The sequence below is a fragment of the Urtica dioica genome, chromosome 1 (assembly GCF_054948205.1).
Source record: "Urtica dioica subsp. dioica isolate 48M chromosome 1, U.dioica_male_clone48M_v1_H2, whole genome shotgun sequence".
In the NCBI taxonomy this organism is placed as follows: domain Eukaryota; kingdom Viridiplantae; phylum Streptophyta; class Magnoliopsida; order Rosales; family Urticaceae; genus Urtica; species Urtica dioica.
In genome coordinates, this window is record NC_142756.1 from 12,921,964 (window position 1) to 12,942,204 (window position 20,241).

Consider the following 20,241-nt stretch of genomic DNA (forward strand, 5'->3'; position numbering starts at 1 on the left):
CTCTGAAATTGAGTGCTACAAGATACCAGAGTATGCGAAGAATAGCACCCCGATGAACTGTAGTAGGGGCAGTGACAAACTGACTGATAACATGGACAACATGCGCAATATCTAGACGAGTAACTGTGATATACTAAGCTCCCTACCACCGTGCAGTATAGGCTAGGATCAAGGAGATGAGAACCACCAGACAGAGAGTATCGAGCATTGGTTTCAAGAGGAGTGTCAATTGTCTTGTTGTTAGTGAGACGAGCGCACTAAAAAAGATCTGCTATATACTTTGACTGAGAAAGAAGGTGGCCCTTTGGAAAAATGGCCACTTCTATACCCAAAAAGTATCGTAGAAAACCTAAATCTTTCATAGCAAAACACAAGGCCAACTAGTCATACTTCAAAGATTCAATCTCATCATAATCAGTACTAGTAATAATCATATCATCAACATGCAAGGATACAACATGTACTCGTATGTGTAACACACAAAGCGGAATCATGATTGCTGAGGAGAAAGCCAAGGGTGATCACGGTGGAGAACTTCTCAAACCAAGTACGGAGAGCTTGTTTGAGACTATAAAGAGCTTTACGAAGCTTGTACACATGTTCAGGTTGGTGCATAACACCCGGAGAATGAGTCATGTCAAACTCTTCATCATACAAGACTGCATTTTTGACATCCATTTGAGATATCTTCCACCGATAAACAAAAGCTATGACAATCAAGGTGCGAATGGTCGTCATCTTCGCAACAGGCGTACAAATATTTTCATAATTCATGCCATACTCATGTGAGAAGCCTTTTGCAACAAGGGAAGTCTTGTATTGTTCTATGGATCCATCATATTTAGTTTTAATCTTATAGACCCAACAAAGTGTGAGTCTGATGTAATGCAGTAAGTTCATCGGCCATAGCAGTCTGCCAAAATGGATCAACAACTGCTTCTTTATTGGACACAGACTCAGACAAAGAGTGAAGAGACATAAGAAATGAAACAAATGTCGCATTGTATGAAGAATAAGCAAAGTCGAAAAGTTTAGTGGACTTACGAGGATGAGTGGACTGGCGCAGATGAGGATAATCCGTAGTCTCGAGTATCAATATTGATGTCTAGAACCTCATCAGTGTCAATATCAGAAGGATCGATATAAGTAAGATATGACTGAGTCGTGTGAAGAGAACTAGCGAGAATATAGAAGAAATATATATAATCTAAAAATACGACATGACGGGAGACATATAATTTTTAACTAATCAGATCAAAACAACGATATCCCTTTTTGACCAATACCATACCACAAAAAGACACACAATGCATACTTAAGAGATAATTTATCGCGCTCGACGTGAAGTCGAAGAACGAAACAAGTGGAATAAAAAACACGCAAGGAGGAATAATCAGAGACATTTTCAAACAATTTCAAAAGGGGACAACCATGAGTTGTGAGAGGTTGAGATTTTGTTTATGACATGGGCAGTGACATGGATAGCTTCGCCCCAAAAGACACTAGAAACCTCGATAGACAATAAAAATGAGCGAGTGGTCTCAACAAGATGACAGTGTTTCCTTTCAGTGACACTGATTTGTTGATGTGTGTCGGTACAAGAGATTTGACGGATGATCCCATCGGAGGCAAGTAATTGAGAAAAATCATTAGAAGTATATTCACCTAATCACAACGAAAACACTTAATGACAGTAGAGTGTTGTATTGTTACAAGAGGTCTAAAATCACGATAAATTTCCAGAAAATCATATCTGCATTTCATAAGATAAACCCAAGTGTAACGAGTGAAATCGTCAATAAATGAAACATAATATCTAGAACTCCACTTTGTGGAAACAAGGGCTGGTCCCTACACATCATAATGCACAAAACCAAAATGAGCAAGCAAAGACGAAATTCTTATTTGAAAAGGTAAAACGAAGAATTTTGCAAGATTACAACCACTACATCCAAGAATATCATGGGAGTTCAAATATCCTAAAGCTCCTGTAGAAACCAAAAAAATGCAAACGAGACGCGGAAACATGACCCAAACGAGAATGCCACAAATAAAAATCAGAAAGCAAATGACTCAAACGAAAAAGATTATAAGTACACACTAGATGCAGCCACATTTGATACTCTTAGTTCATCCAAGACATAGAGTCTCCCTTTCTTATGGTATGTCCCAATCACCTTATGAGATCACGGATCCTGAATACAACAAGTAAAAGAAAAAAGGTGACTAAAAAGCTAGATTCACACAATTGACTTACTAACACAAGGTTTATAGCAAGACTAGGAATATAGTAAACATCATGGAGAGAAATATGAGAGGTGTCAATGGAACTAACACCTTTCAATGAGATAGGAGTACGATCGACGATCATAAGGGGAAGGGATGAGTAATGAGGTAGAGAAACAAATGATAGAAAGTGAGGAAACATACGGAGGCACCCGTATCAAGGATCCACAAGGAGGATGATATACCTGAGTCTGATGACAAAGACAAATTTTTGGGGGATAAGGTAGACATGGCATATGAGGCTATGAGGCAAGTAACTGGTGGAACTCCTCAAACATGTACGGATCCACAGATAGGGTAACAACATTGTTTGTGGACTAAGGTTGATGTGGTGCCCACGGAGCCATCGGACGATGTTGAGGTTGTGGTGGACATTGTTGTTGAGGTGGTCACTGTTGTTACTGCGACTTGTCTATGCCCAACAAGATCGGCCTTCCAATGCTCATTTTGCTTACAAAAGGCACACTCGTCCAAGGGGACCTTCATAGAGCGTCTGGTCGTATTTCCATTGGACGACCGATGTTGAACGACAAAGACAGAAGGTGTAGCAGGTGGTGGAGTCTCGTTGTCATTCTTAGACTTAAGACGAACCTCTTCGGCAAGCAGCTCATTGACCACAAAATCAACATAAGGAAGAGGATTATCGTGAAAAATCGCTCCACGCAACCCCTCGAAGTTATCACAAAGCGTCATAAAAATTGAACCAATAGCTGCTCTTCACGCCGAGAGATGTACGCCAAAACTGCCCTTAATTCAGCGGATTCATTCAAGGCATATTGATCCCATAACGAGGACATGGCATGATAGAACTCTTAGATGCTCATAGTATTCTGCCAAAGTACACAAATATCGGTCTCCAGTTGATAGTATTTGGAAAACTTAGATTATGCATAGATTCTCTCGAGGTGATCTCATGCCTCATTCGCAGTCTCATACTTCGCCATTTGAGCGTTGATCGAGTGGGTAACAGAGTTTTTGATCCACGTGATAATCTTCGCATTATCAGTATCCCAAGCATCAATCGAGGCTGCATAGTCAGTGGCCTTCTCATCATAAAGCTTACCCCACACACCTGACACATAACTTCACATAGATTTCTCACGCAAAATAATTCCTCATAACATAACTCAAATACAAATAATTTTTGTCATCCAATTGAACACCAATCGTCTGAAGACAATCATCTTTACAACCTGCCATAACAAAAACACCAATCAAAACACTCCAAATTCGAAATCCAAAATCACGACCACAACGAATCCAAACAACCCCAAATTGAAGAACAGACCAACACCCAAGCGATTACAACATTCACAAATCAAAGAGAAGAATCGAAAATACCAACTGCACGGACGAAAAATGTAGTTCGGTCCGCGAGAACTGTGTTTGGTATATGAACTTCTTTAGTCAATCAATAAATCCATAGGTGAAGATGGTGGCTCTGATACCATGAAGATATAGTGATTGCAGAAAGAGAATATAGAGTCTGAATAAACGTGATAATGAAAAATACAATAGTTTGAGTATATAACCCTAATACAACCAAAGAGAAAAAATGACTAAAATAACCTTACGATAAATAGAATAATAATAAAGCTAATATAATACGCTAATAGTGATAAGTGTGAAGATGTATTCCAACAATGTGGATATGTGAAGATTTATTGGATTCATTACGTGGTGGGCTCGATTCGAGAGATGGTTCGACCTTTGCTTTATAAGTCCTAAAAAGATCATAAAAATCATTATCATCACTACAATCTTAAAAGTTCAGAAATCCTTCAAATATATTGAAGTCTAAATTGTATGCAAGTCCTAAAATATATACATATAAGCAATCTTTTCTCTATTCCAATATTTCTCAAAAAAAAAAAAAAAAAAAAATTCTCTCATACCTACAATACAAGTTTAAAATTTTGTAAAATTGTTGGTATCTTCAAGATGTTGAACGATATTTTAAATGCTATAAATAGTTAATTTTCTTTGCATCAAGTAGCGGAACTTTATCACGGCTCCAAACAACTAACCAAAAAATGAACGGATTGCAAAAGGAAGAGTATCAAACTTCTACACCCCTGGTGTGGAGTTGTGGATAGCCCATTTACTCAACTTATTTGCCTCGATTTCAAAAATTGCTACAAATGTTTTAAACATAATTATTATAAGAAGACAACTTTCAATAGTAACACTCGTCATGCAATTGCATACTGTGGAGGAGAGGATTGCAATCCCCTTTTATGACCACCTTCAGCTAGCCAACACGGTGAGCTAGTATCATAGCCATCTAGATTGCTTTTAATCTACGCTATCAGAAACGTTACTTCCTGATTCCACCAAAATCAGTTAATTGAACTCATATCGTGCCACTACTCCTAGAGTTGCCTTCTGAGGTTGAACATTGCATCTGTTTTAAGTTTCATCCATCATGGCTCTGTCAGAGTCCATCTTGATAGGGGAGCTGATGTGGCGTCTCCATTTCCCTGGACCAAGCTACTTTGATGCTTTTGGCGGATCTTATGTCTCGCAATGTTTTCCATGCGGTCTTTGTGGAAGAATTCCTCTACTCAGAGTCAGTCCCACCTCCGCTCCCCCACTACCGTGAGATCCGAAACTTTTAACTTGTGCCGCCTCAACCTCCACTCTTTTACCCACTTTATACTAATCTCCGACTCATCTCACCCACTCCTATGTGAGAATCGGGACTCTATTTCCATCCACGCATTCTTGGTTGAAGAATTCCTCTATTTGTGTATTTTTATAAATATACTCTTGGAACATATAGAAAATAAATTTTCTCTATGTACTCTCAAATCCACTATATTCTCTCAAATTCATTATTAAAGACGAAAAAGCATATCACTCAGTCAAGCTTGAGTATGCAACCATTTAGTGTCGCACTAGTTTGCAACCCATCGTCTAAGATCGCATCCCGCCGCCGAGAAAAACCTTTGGCCACCCCCAATGCCGAGAAGAAAAAAAAGTTAGAATCTTTTTTAAATTAAATATTCTAGATTATTTGTGTTAGATCTCAGATTATTACGAAATTTTGTATTTTTTTTTTATTTATTGTTTTGTAGTATTTTTTATGCACAAAATCATTAACTTGTTTAATTTTATTTGAAATTTATATATTATAAGGTTCGAACAGTTACATAATCTGAATTTTGGACGACATTAAGCAATGTTGAGCTGTGTTGTGCATCAGTGTGTGGTGTTTTGCGGCATAATACGGTGTTGTGAGGCGTCGTGCCGTTTTAAAGGTGTTTACTCCCTGTTCGTTTTTACGAAAATTATAAAAAAAAAAAAAAATCTTAATTCTTAACTTTTTCATCACCATATGCTTTGAAAATATGTAATAAAGCTTTGTGTAACAAAAAAAAATACATGTTGTCGGCCCGTCTAGGGCCGACGAGAACAAATGCATCTCTTCGACACACGTGGCTAGTACGAGGTCTTGGGCGGCAAAACCCTGACTCAACCAGGGGCCGGCCCAAACCAATGGCCAAGTCAAATGCATTGCCCAACCATGGGCCGAGTCAATGGCTCACTCGGCCATTTGCCGGGTCAATGGCTCACTCGGCCATTGGGCAGTTCACTCGGCCAATGGCCGAGTGAACCCTCCAGCCACCAAGGCAGTTCACTCGGCCATTGGCCGAGTGAACCTTCCAGCCGCCCAAGCAGTTCACTCGGCCATTGGCCGAGTGAACCTTCCAGCAGTTCACTCGGCCAATGGCCGAGTGAACCCTTCAGCCGGCCATGCAGTTCACTCGGCCAATGGCCGAGTGAACCTTCCAGCAGTTCACTCGACCAATGGCCGAGTGAACCCTTCAGCCGGCCATGCAGTTCACTCGGCCAATGGCCGAGTGAACCTTCCAGCAGTTCACTCGGCCAATGGCCGAGTGAACCCTTCAGTCGGCCTTGCAGTTCACTCGGCCAATGGCCGAGTGAACCTTCCAGCAGTTCACTCGGCCAATGGCCGAGTGAACCTTCATCCGGCCAAGACTCCTCACTCGGCCATTGGCCGACCCAACCCTTCAGCCGGCCAATGGCCGACCCAAACTTGCTCACTCGGCCAAGGGGTCTTCAAACCACCCCTTGGCTGCCTATAAATACAGGGGCCGCTCCCCTAGTCTAGGTAATCCATTCTTGAGTACTGAAACGATGTCGAACTCGTACTTCGCTCGTTTCTCTCAAGTCTCGGCCTCTAACACCCCTAAAACCTCTATACTCCACCTCAATCCCACTAATGTTGAGCGTCGGAGAGGTAAACAGGGGCACCCCCCCTGTTTCTCCTTTGTAGTTCACACCTCTTTCTGCTTGCTTTTCAGGTGCCTGGATGAGATCAACACCACCAACAGCTAAGGGACGGCTTGGGATACCAAGCCCGACACGCTCGAGCCGAAGTGAGACCACTTGGTCTGGCCTTGGGTCTAACCACTTTGGGCTCCTAAATAGTTTTCCGAAAAACAGCGACAACATTTTGGCGCTAGAAGGAGGGGATCTCTCGACCTTGGCGACACATTCCCTCTACCACGTTTATTCCTGCTACTTCTACGACTCTCGAGAGATGAGTCGTATCCCCGCCACCTCCGTGGGCGCCCGAGCGACTGGCTCGAGGCGCGACCTCTAAAGCTCTGTGCACCGTCTCGAAGGGCAACCTCATGATAATGAGAGCCAGCCCCGAGACCCGGCGAATGACCTCGAGGCTGCAATCCGAGAGGACGCGGCTCAAAGCCTCGCCGAGCTCCTAGACCGCCCCGGCGTCACCGGCGTGCTCATCGCCGGCCTCCTCGACTCCAACAGCGTCGACGACATCAACCACGAGACCAACCTCGACCACGCTATTCACGAAAGTGGACGCACGCGCACGCTTCCAAGGGGACACCCTCGGGCGACCGCGTCGAATCGTCAACTTTCTGATGAGCACCCGCGCCTGCCCTCGAGGGGACACTCTCGGGCGACCACGTCAAGACGACAAGTGTCGAGCGGTACACGGGGGTGCTCAACCTCTAGGCCCCGAGAGCGACGCTTCAAGCTCACCATCCGCGTCCAAAACCCCCGGGGAGATGACAGCGACAATGGCCGTGTCGTCTGTCGAGAACGTCACTCGAATGACACGCCATCGCCTAAAGTGATAGGGATGGCCGCCGGAGACTTGAGAGATCGCCTCAACTCCCGAAATGAGTCTCATGAGAGCGACTTGAGAGAAAAGCTCAACGCCCAACGCGAGATCGCGAGCAAGATCCGGTTGGGACGTCAACCACCTGATGCTACTAACTGCGCACCCAACAAGAAACGCGCCTCCACACTCGCCGCATCGGCCGTCGCTCCCGACTCGCGAAGGAAGAGGCGCAGAAAAGGTCGAGTCCCTAATGACCTTCCTTCTTCGACCCCGAAGCGATCCTTCATCCCTCTCAACACAACGCCCGACCGGATCCTGAGCTTACGCCGCGATGAGCTGGGAAGCCCCGCTCCACTCACAAAGCACCCCCGCGAAGCGAGATCGAAGTAGGTTCTGCGAATACCACAAAGATCACGGGCACGTGACGATCGAATGCAACCAGCTTAAGAAGCGAATTGATTCCCTGATTCGAGGTGGGGATCTCAAGGAATTCGTCGCATCTGCTAGCAAGCCATGATTGTCGATACTTCGACCCTTAAACTCACGACCGAACTCGATCGACCTCGTGATTGCTTTTATTCCAAAAATGTAATTTTCTTTTTTCTTAAAAGAAGGCCAAGTGCCATGACTACCTGTAACGATCCTCTTTATTGCAATAAAAAGTTATTCTACACATGACAACCTTTTTGTATACCTCCAACACAAGAGTTTCTTGGCCTTCGTCTCACAAACGCAAGAAACTCGGGGGGCTAACAGGGATCAATGCTCAATCAAAAACAACTCAACAACGACTAAAAAAAAATAATAATAAAGTCTCAAGGGGCCGATGGTTAGGCCGGAGGTCCCAAAGAAAGACTTCTCACGTAACTCCTCGAGATGAGTTCATTCCTCGAGTCGAGTTTCGAATCCGCAAATCGACCGATAATCCTCGCGCCGACTCTTCACGTGGCTCCTCGTGCAGGCTCTACATGAGTCCTCGAGTTGAGTCCGAGTCCGCGAGTCGACTGATACTCATCGTGCTGATTCTTCACGTGGCTCCTCGTGCAGGCTCTACATGAGTCCTCGAGTTGAGTCCGAGCCCGCGAGTCGACTGATACTCATCGTGCCGATTCTTCACGTGGCTCCTCGTGCAAGCTCTACATGAGTCCTCGAGTTGAGTCCGAGCCCGCGAGTCGACTGATACTCATCGTGCCGATTCTTCACGTGGCTCCTCGTGCAGGCTCTACATGAGTCCTCGAGTTGAGTCCGAGGCCACGAGTCGACTGATACTCCTCGTGCCGACTCTAACGAATGGTTCGGATTTCGAGCTCGTCGCCTCGCCTGGTCGAGCTCGTCACCTCGCCTGGACCAGCTCGTCACCTCGCCTGGTCGATCTCGTCACCTCACCTGGTCAAGCTAGTCACTTCGCCTAGTCGAGCTCGTCACCTTGCCTGGTCAAGCTCGTCACTTCGTCTAGTCGAGCTCGCCACTTCGTCCAGTCGAGCTCGCCACTTCGTCTAGTCGAGCTCGTCACTTCGTCTAGTCGAGCTCGCCACTTCGTCCAGTCGAGCTCGCCACTTCGTCTGGTCGAGCTGGCCACTTCGTCTGGTCGAGCTGGCGCGACTTCATCACTTTATCCAAACGTCTTTGGATTCGGTTCGTCAGTTCCCCCAAACGTGTTGGGCTAACTCTCTCGAAACGGAAAACAAATAATAATAATAGTAAAGTCTCAAGGGGTCGATGGTTAGGCCGGAGGTCCCAAAGAGAGACTCCCCACGAACTCCTCGAAATGAGTACATTCCTCGAGTCGAGTTAGAGTCCACGAGTCGACCGATACCTCTCGTGCCGACTCTTCACATATCTCCTCGAGACGAGCTCATTCCTCGAGTCGAGCTCCGAGTCCGCGAGTCGACCGATACTCCTCGCGCCGACTCTTAACGAAACTCCTCGTGCAGGCTTTGCATAAGCCCTCGAGCCGAGTTCGAGTCCACGAGTCGACTGATACTCCTCGTGCCGACTCTTCACACATCTCCTCGAGACGAGTTCATTCGTCGAGTCGAGTTCGAATCCACGAGTCGACCGATACTCCTCGTGCCGATTCTTCACGAAACTCCTCGTGCCGGCTCTACGTGAGTCCTCGAGTCGAGTTCAAGTCCATGAGTCGACCGATACCTCTCGTGCCGACTCTTCACATATCTCCTCGAGACGAGCTCATTCCTCGAGTCGAGCTCTGAGTCCGCGAGTCGACCGATACTCCTCGCGCCGACTCTTCACGAAACTCCTCGTGCAGGCTTTGCATAAGCCCTCGAGCCGAGTTCGAGTCCACGAGTCAACTGATACTCCTCGTGCCGACTCTTCACACATCTCCTCGAGACGAGTTCATTCGTCGAGTCGAGTTTGAATCCACGAGTCGACCGATACTCCTCGTGCCGATTCTTCACGAAACTCATCGTGCCGGCTATACGTGAGTCCTCGAGTCGAGTTCAAGTCCATGAGTCGACCGATACCTCTCGTGCCGACTCTTCACATATCTCCTCGAGACGAGCTCATTCCTCGAGTCGAGCTCCGAGTACGCGAGTCGACCGATACTCCTCGCGCCGACTCTTCACGGAACTCCTCGTGCAGGCTCTACAAAAGCCCTCGAGCCCAGTTCAAGTCCACGAGTCAACTGATACTCCTCGTGCCGACTCTTCACACATCTCCTCGAGACGAGCTCATTCCTCAAGTTGAGCTCCGAGTCCGCGAGTCGAATGATACTCCTCACGCCGACTCTTCACGAAACTCCTCGTGCAGGTTCCACGTGAGTCCTCGAGTCAAGTTCGAGTCCACGAGTCGACCGATACTCCTCGTGCCGACTTCACATGCCTCCCCGAGACGAGTTCATTCCTCGAGTTGAGTATCGAGCCCACAAGCCAACTAACCACTCCTCGTGCAGGCTCTACATGAGCCCTCGAGTTGAGTATCGAGCCCACAAGCCAACTAACCACTCCTCTGTTGGAATCGATCTAGGGTTTAAGAAAATAATTAACGCTTCGGTAAGCGGCGGAATTTTAAAAATTTTCTTTTATAAGTAAAAACGGTTTTTACTAACCTAGACAAAAGAGCAAGAACATGTAATTAAAAACTATTATAAGCTAAGATGTTTACTAACCTTTCTTGAAGCTTGAACCTTGAAGAAGCTTTTGGAAAGTCTGCAACGCTCGTCTCCCCTCGCAGCACGTCTCTCTTTCTTTCCTCGGCACCTCGAGCAACCACGAAAGTTTCTATCACTAAATCACTCGAAATAAAGGAATCAGTGAGTGGGCACTTTTAAACACTACGACTTAAGAACGAGTCTTGAAGTCGCAGAGCTAAACTCTAGGTCAAATGAGGACCTAGGTGCCAAAACAAAAATTGAAATTGAATAGAGAGAGAGAGGAGAGGGGCGGCCAAGCTAGAGAGAGAAGCTCTCAATCTCTAAAACTTGGAATGAGAAAAATGAGAAGAATGAGGCTCCTATTTATAGGAGAGGTCTTACCTTCAATAAGGTAGTTTCCTCTTCTATAGAATATCACATATTCATGAGCTAATTTCGCTTTTTCTTTAATGAGGCACACGGCCAAGACTTGCCAAGCAAGTCCTTGGATTTGTTTCCTCTTTTATTTGCTTCTCTCTTGACCCTTATGGCCGAAATTCCTTTATGCCATGAATAGGAAATTTGTTTCCTCTTTTTCTTTTGGCAGGTATCTTCATACATTAATGCACAAAAGGAACTCTCTTTCTTTGGGTATTATGGGCGCCCAACATGTCTCTAGAAGGAGCTTCTAGAAGCTTCTTCATTTGTTCATAACAACATGAGAAAGGCCCATTAAGAATTTTTAATAAAATTCTTATGAAATGAAATTAATTCACAAGGCCCAATGATCAAGTCATGGCCGAGTGACATTAGGTCATCAAATGAACTTGTCAAAAAATTTATTGACATCCATTTCATCCTATGTCTCAAAAGACAAAAATACCCTTTTGATAATTTTCGTTCTTGTTTTGACTTAGCTTCCAGTTTAACTATTCCTATCGATGTGATTCGTGACAGTGACCTCATGAACCCAAATGAACAAAGCTTGAGCTAAACACTTGGACTCAAAAGTTCACAAACCTTTTCCAAGTTCAGCTTAATGCCAACTGACTCCACTAAAGAGTTGACACTGAAAATCTCTCGGTTCAAATGAATTTATTTTCTACTCAAGAATTCAACCTAATTATGATGAGCGGATCCACTGAATATTATCTATGTTTACCCTTCATGAATGTCATCAGCTAGTCGGGATTTACTAAATTACCATTTTACCCTTCTAGCTGTTATTTCCTCAACTCCTTTGTCGCTTGTGAATAAGTTAGAAACAATGTATATGACGAGGAGCTAACAAGTCACATTGTTTCATCCAAAAGAGTCAGGACTCAATTTTGACACTGGCCAGTTCATTTATTCACACTCCAAGGAACAAAGCATGAGGTGACATACATTGCATTTCAGCAATCTTGTACATGAATTCCATATCTATGAGAACTTCACAAAGTTACTCATGACATACTCACAACTTAGTACTTCACCAATAGGCCATGTTCGGAATCACATAGTGAGTCCGAACTCTGACTTTCTCAAATGAGAATACTAAGGTGTGAAATGACATGTCTCATTTCAGGATTAAGGTAAGCATGATGCAATTCATACATAGTGACTTCGAGACATAAGAGGTTAAATGGTTTGTTCTTATCTTGTCTCTAGAAGTGCACTGGTCAATTCAGTACCTTCGGAAGATACCTAGAAGAACTATAGAGTCCCCAACTCTCAATGCCTCATAACCAGACATCATAGATTCTTCTAACAATCATACTGAGGTCAATAGTCCTTTGACCCTAAGATTGCGAATATATCGTTTTAAGCAAACTACGAAGAGTTTGTTCATGCAAATCTACATTTGTCTCTTCGTAAGTTGTTAAGTTTGTTTATGGACTAAAAGACTAAGGTTTTATCATAAAACTTCAAACAAAGAAAGAATGAATGAACGTTTCAACTTTATTTATGAATGAATAGGCAATTACAAGCAAGAGTCTTCGTAAGACTATATGACATCAAATGTACATAAATAGACACTACTACTCTTCTTGTGGGCACCATTGACAACAAACTCCCACTTGACTAAAAGAAGATGTGAGTAGTCCTACATGCATAATCCCTCTCGACCTTGGTCGAAGACCATGTTCGCTAGGACCTTGGTGAATAGATCTGCCAGAGATCTACTTCACCTCCACGTCTCCGCGTTGCGCGATCTCTCGAATCAAATGGTATTTCCTCTCAATATGCTTAGAGCGCTTATGACTTCTAGGTTCCTTTGAGTTAGCGACAGCCCCACTATTATCACAATAAAGGGTCATGGGCTCGTCGACGTTTGGAACAACTTCCAAATACTTAAGGAATTTTCTAAGCCATACAGCCTCTTTTGATGCTTCACAAGCAGCCACATATTTTGCTTCCATTGTGGAGTCAGCAATGCAAGATTGCTTAATACTCCTCCACTCAACAGCGCCACCATTAAGGATGAACACAGATCCCGAAGTGGATTTCATGGAATCCTTATCCGCTTGAAAATCGGAGTCGGTATATCCCGTCATAGTCAGGTCAGTACCTGAGTATGTAAGCATCAAGTTCCTAGTTCTTCGAAAATACTTAAGAACATGCTTAACAGCAATCCAGTGCTCGGGTCCAGGGTTAGATTGGAAACGGCTAACTACGCCAACGGCGAAACAGATGTCAGGTCTAGTGCAAAGCATAGCATACATGAGGCTTCCTACGGTAGAGGCGTAAGGAATTTTCCTCATGTCTTCAATCTCTTGTGCAGTCTTGGGAGACTGGTCCTTAGAGAGTGAAACTCCATGCCTAAAGGGTGTTTGACCCTTCTTGGTGTTGGAATCGATCTAGGGTTTAAGAAAATAATTAACGCTTCGGGAAGCGGCGGAATTTTAAAAATTTTCTTTTACAAGTAAAAAACAGTTTTTTACTAACCTAGACAAAGTGCAAGTACATGTAATTAAAAACTAATATGAACTAAGAAGTTTACTAACCTTTCTTGAAGCTTGAACTTTGAAGAAGCTTTTGGAAAGTTTGCAACGCTCGTCTCCCCTCGCAGCACGTCTCTCTTTCTTTCCTCGGCACCTCGAGCAACCACGAAAGTTTCTATCACTAAATCACTCGAAATAAAGGAATCAGTGAGTGGGCACTTTTAAACACTACGACTTAAGAACGAGTCTTGAAGTCGCAGAGCTAAACACTAGGTCAAATGAGGACCTAGGTGCCAAAACAAAAATCGAATTGAATAGAGAGAGAGAGGAGAGGGGCGGCCAAGTCTAGAGAGAGAAGCTCTCAATCTCTAATACTTTGGATGAATGAAAAGTGTGGAATGAGGCTCCTATTTATAGGAGAGGTCTCACCTTCAATAAGGTAGTTTCCTCTTCTATAGAATATCACATATTCATGAGCCAATTTCCCTTTTCCTTCAAAGAGGTGCACGTCCAAGACAAAACAAGTAAGTCCTTGGATTTGTTTCCTCTTTTGTTTGCTTCTCTCTTGACCATATTTGGGCGCCCACCATGTTTCCTCTTAGGGGAAATTTGTTTCCTCTTTTTCTTTTGGCAAGTATCTTGATACATTTATGCACAAAATATTCTCTCTTCCTATGGGTATTATGGGCGCCTATCACCTTCTAGAAGGGGCTTCTAGAAGCTTTTCCATTTTGTTAATGACAACATGAAAAAAGCCCATTAAGAATTTTCAATAAAATTCTTATGAAATGAAATTAATCCACAAGGCCCAATTAATCTTATTATGGCCGAGTGTTACTTGTCATCAAATGACCATGTCAAAAAATTTATTGACATTCATTTCATCCTATGTCTCAAAAGACAAAAATACCCTTTTGACAATTTTCGTTCTTGTTTTGACTTAGCTTCCAGTTTAACTATTCCTATCGATGTGATTCGTGACAGTGACCTCATGGACCCAAATGAACAAAGCTTGAGCTAAACACTTGGACTCAAAAGTTCACAAACCTTTTCCAAGTTCAGCTTAATGCCAACTGACTCCACTAAAGAGCTGACACTGAAAATCTCTCGGTTCAACTGAATTTATTTTCTACTCAAGAATTCACCTAATTATAATGAGCGGATCCACTGAATATTATCTATGCTACCCTTCATGAATGTCATCAGCTAGTCGGGATTTACTAAATTATCATTTTACCCTTCTAGCTGTTATTTCCTCAACTCCTTTGTCGCTTGTGAATAAGTTAGAAACAATGTATTGACGAGGAGCTAACAAGTCACATTGTTTCATCCAAAAGAGTCGGGACTCAATTTGGACACTGGCCAGTTCATTTATTCACACTCCAAGGAACAAAGCATGAGGTGACATACATTGCATTTCAGCAATCTTGTACATGAATTCCATATCTATGAGAACTTCACAAAGTTACTCATGACATTCTCACAACTTAGTACTTCACCAATAGGCCCTGTTCGGAATCACATAGTGAGTCCGAACTCTGACTTTCTCAAATGAGAATACTAAGGTGTGAAATGGCATGTCTCATTTCAGGATTAAGGTAAGCATGATGCAATTCATACATAGTGACTTCGAGACATAAGAGGTTAAATGGTTTGTTCTTATCTTGTCTCTAGAAGTGCACTGGTCAATTCAGTACCTTCGGAAGATACCTAGAAGAACTATAGAGTCTCCAACTCTCAATGCCTCATAACCAGACATCATAGATTCTTCTAACAATCGTACTGAGGTCAATAGTCCTTTGACCCTAAGATTGTGAATATATCGTTTTAAGCAAACTACGAAGAGTTTGTTCATGCAAATCTACATTTGTCTCTTCGTAAGTTGTTAAGTTTCTTTATGGACTAAAAGACTAAGGTTTTATCATAAAGCTTCAAACAAAGAAAGAATGAATGAACGTTTCAACTTTATTATTAATGAATAAGCAATTACAAGCAAGAGTCTTCGTAAGACTATATGACATCAAATGTACATAAATAGACACTACTACTCTTCTTGTGGGCACCATTGACAACAAACTCCCACTTGACTCAAAGAAGATGTGAGTAGTCCTACATGCCTAATCCATCTCGAAGTTGGTCGAAGACCATGTTCGCTAGGGCCTTGGTGAATAGATCTGCCAGAGATCTACTTCACCTCCACGTCTCTGCGTTGCGCGATCTCTCGAATCAAATGGAATTTCCTCTCAATATGTGTAGAGCGCTTATGGCTTCGAGGTTCCTTTTAGTCAGCGACAGCCCCACTATTATCACAATAAAGGGTCATGGGCTCGTCGACTTTTGGAACAACTTCCAAATACTTAAGGAATTTTCTAAGCCATACAGCCTCTTTGGATGCTTCACAAGCAGCCACATACTCTGCTTCCATTGTGGAGTCAGCAATGCAAGATTGCTTAATACTTCTCCACACAACAGGTCCACCATTAAGGATGAACACAGATCCCGAAGTGGATTTCCTGGAATCCTTATCCGTTTGAAAATCGGAGTCGGTATATCCCGTCATAGTCAGGTCAGTACCTGAGTATGTAAGCATCAAGTTCCTAGTTCTTCAAAGATAATTAAGAACATGCTTAACAGCAATCCAGTGCTCGGGTCCAGGATTGGATTGGAAACGGCTAACTACGCCAACGGCGAAACAAATGTCAGGTCTAGTGCAAAGCATAGCATACATGAGGCTTCCTACGGCAGAGGCGTAAGGAATTTTTCTCATGTCTTCAATCTCTTGTGCAGTCTTGGGAGACTGGTCCTTAGAGAGTGAAACTCCATGCCTAAAGGGTGTTTGGCCCTTCTTGGAGTCTTGCATCGAGAAGCGATCCATTACCTTATCAATATAAGATGCTTGAGAGAGCGACAGGGTTCGGTTTTTCCTATCTCGAAAGATTTGGATCCCCAGAATGTACGCGGCTTCTCCTAGATCCTTCATATCGAATTGCTTTGCCAGCCAGACCTTAACCTCAGATAACTTACCCACGTCATTACCAATGAGTAGTATATCATCGACATATAGTACCAGAAACACAACTTTGCCTTCGTGTATTAACTTGTAAACACAAGGCTCATCTATTGACTGTTCAAAGCCAAAGCTCTTTACAGTTTCATCGAATCTAATATTCCATGACCTAGATGCTTGCTTTAATCCATAAATGGACTTAAGCAACTCACAAACCTTGGTATCTTGACCTTTTTCCACGAAACCGTCTGGTTGAGCCATGTAAATGCGCTCGTCAAGATTGCCATTCAGAAAGGCTGTCTTGACATCCATTTGCCAGATCTCATAGTCGAGAGCTGCAGCTATGGATAGGAGTATGCGGATGGATTTAAGCATCGCGACTGGCGAGAAGGTTTCTTCATAGTCAATCCCTTCTTGTTGGGTATAACCCTTCGCCACAAGTCGTGCTTTGAACGTCCGTCTCGACGTTCCCATCAGGACCCTTTTTCTTCTTGTATATCCACTTACACCCTACGGGTTTAATCCCTTCAGGAAGGTCTACAAGTTTCCAGACTTTGTTGACATACATCGAGTGCATTTCAACTTTCATGGCGTCAAGCCAAAGGTTTGATTCAGAACAAGCCATCGCTTGGCTATAGGAAACAGGCTCATCCATGTCGGAGACGGCTACAAGAGAGTCTCCATAAGACATGTACCTGTCAGGCTTTTGAGTAACCCTCCCACTACGTCTAAGTACTACTTGACGAGATTCTTATGAGTTAGGTTGTGTTTCAGTTGGGGTAAGAACAGTTCTTACAAATGAGGTAGAAGCTTCCTCACCCAACTTTTCTTCAAGCACAATTTTGCTTCTAGGTTTCGCATCCTTCATGAAGTCCTCCTCAAGGAAACGAGCATTCGTGCTAACGAAAGTCTTATCGTCCTCGGGACTATAGAAAATGAAACCTTTGGTTTCCTTTGGATATCCCACAAACAGGCACAATTCTGACCTACTAGCCAACTTGCTAGTCTTTTGCCTTAGCACATGTGCAGGGCAACCCCAAATTCGGATGTGGCCCAAACTAACTTTACGGCCAGTCCATCTTTCATAAGGAGTACCAGGAACCGTTTTGGATGGAACTTGGTTCAGAATGTAAGCGGCTGTTTCGAGGGCATATCCCCAAAAGGAAAGAGGGAGTGATGAGTAACTCATCATTGATCTAACCATCTCCATTAGAGTTCGGTTCCTTCTCTCTGACACTCCGTTTTGTTGAGGTGCGCCAGGTGCGGTAAGCTGAGAAGCGATACCTTCTTCTTTAAGAAAGTCATCGAACTCTCCAGACATATACTCACCACCTCGATCGGATCGAAGGGTTTTGATCACTTTGCCAGTTTGCTTTTCCACTAAAGCCCTAAAGACCTTAAATACGTTAAAGGTCTCGGATTTGTGTTTGAGCAAATAGACAAACCCATATCGTGAGTAATCATCGGTGAAGGTAACGAAGTATTCGTATCCCCCACGTGCCTGTTGGCTGAGCGGACCACATACATCAGAATGTATCAGTTCCAGCAACTCAGTGGCTCTTCGACCCTTATCGGAGAAAGGTCGCTTAGTCATTTTTCCTTCTATGCAGGATTCACAAGTAGGTAGTGAACCTATTGCAGAGGCTTGGAGTGGACCATCCCTCACAAGTCTCTTAATCCTATCTAGACTGTTATGACCAAGTCTTAAGTGCCAGAGGTATGTTGATTTTGTTAGATCGGAGGATTCAGAAAGTTTGATCCTCTTTGGCTCCCTAATTAGATCGTTATCTTTTTCGGTGTCTAAAAGAGAAGGTTGAGTGGGATAGATGTAAAAAAGAGCATTCTTCATACATGCATCAGTGACAAAAGAATTATCAGGAAACGAAATACGAATTCCATTCTTAATGAACTTTAAACAATAATCTTGCTCAAGAAGACGAGCAACGGGTATTAAGTTCTTCCCCAAGGTAGGAACAAAATAAACATTATTCAAGTTTAAAGTACGGTCTTCAAAAGACAGTGTCACGGATCCCACAGCCTTCGGGGACACCAGGCTCCCATCACCCCATTTGAAACAGAACTCGCCTTCCTCTAAGCTTTTGGTTTTCTTAAAACCATTTAAGGAACAACAAATATGGTTAGTAGCAGCGGAGTCAAGAATCCACGTTGATACATTATCAGCTACTAAGCATGCTTCGGTAACTAGTACAATACTATGTTCCTTTGCTTTGAGATTGGCAGGACAGTTCTTTTTATCGGCCTTGTGAGGTCTCTTCTTAGTTCCAGAGGCGGAGGCTTTTTGCTCAGTAGCATGTGCCTCTCCTTGATTCCTCTTTCTCTTAGTGAGACCTACAGCAGTGTGAAGTTCCTCCATAAGCTTGGTAACAGTGTACTCTAGCTTGTTAATGGAGTAGTTCATCTTGGAGGTATCAAGAAATGCGGGGAGAGTTTCTAAGATCACATCTATGATAATCTTCCCATCAATCTCAGATCCTAGGATTTCCATTTTACTCAGATGACTAATGATCAATATCATAAAGTCTCCAACAGGAGTCCTAGCCTTCATATGACAGTTCATAAACTGTCGGACTGCTTGTTGCCTTGCTTGACGCCTTTGCCCTCCAAACATCTCAAGGAGATTGTAGAGCATGTCAGCCGCAGTTTCGATGTCACGATGTTGCTCTTTCAGAACATTGTTCATAGATGCCAAGATATAGCACCTCACAATCTCATCGGATCGAAGCCAGGCCGCTAAGGCGTCATTGTCCTCTTGAGTTGAATCATCATTCGTCAGAGGAGGACACGGGGTGATGAGTACCCATTTGTGCTTGTTAACGGTAGGTATTATGTCGAGGTTACGTTTCGAATCTACGTAGTTTTCGTTTTCGAGTTTGATCGAGGAAAGAAAGATTGAGAGATGGTTGAGAGACATATTGCCTATATAAGTTGAAACAAGTTTATGATTAGTCTTTGGTTTAGGATTTAAGTTTTATTAAAACTTATATAAAATCCAAAGGTGTTATAAACCAAACGATAATTTACTCCCTCAAGAGAAGGCCGCAAAAAATCTCCTTTTATAAGTAAATGACACATCATTAATGCTAAGCCAAGATGTCAATACATCTATTTTGACTAGCCACCTTGTAAATTGGTTTGATCACTCACATCCTTTCGCAGGGCCTCGAGGGAGGATTACTAGGGATTGAGCCTAAGTGTGCAACCAACCACTTAGTCCAAAAGATCAACTTTGAAAAACAATCCCCCAAGGGGAGGCCTTGCCATCATCGTCTCACTCTCGGACGTAGCTCATTGAGCAATGATCAGAGCAAAGCGCCCTTGAGTACTCTCATTTAAGAGAGGGCCACGAGGGTGACTCTTAGTCCGGCGACACTTGCACTTTTCATTAGTGTTGGGGATCGTGGGTTACAAACAACAAGTATAACCCTCCCACTTAGTTTTTGGAGTTGGTTCATCGACTCTTATAAGTTCGGAAACAAATTTCCTAGTTAGAGAGCGACAGAGCGGACAACTAGAAGGGAATCCTAGATCGACATGTTCAGAGTAGTATTAGTCCATAAAGGCACAAGGTACATACTCGATCTTTTCCTATTTTCTATTTCGGGAAAGTGCATGAGGGAAGTGTGAACTTCAACTCACTCGAACACTTGAAAGTTTGAGATTACACATCTTTTATTTTTCGGCTTGTCTACAAGGAGACCTCCCACTCAAATTTTCAAGAGCATATAGATTTTGAACATATGTCATATAGATATAGTTTTGAAAACATTTTGAAAACTTATTTGATTTG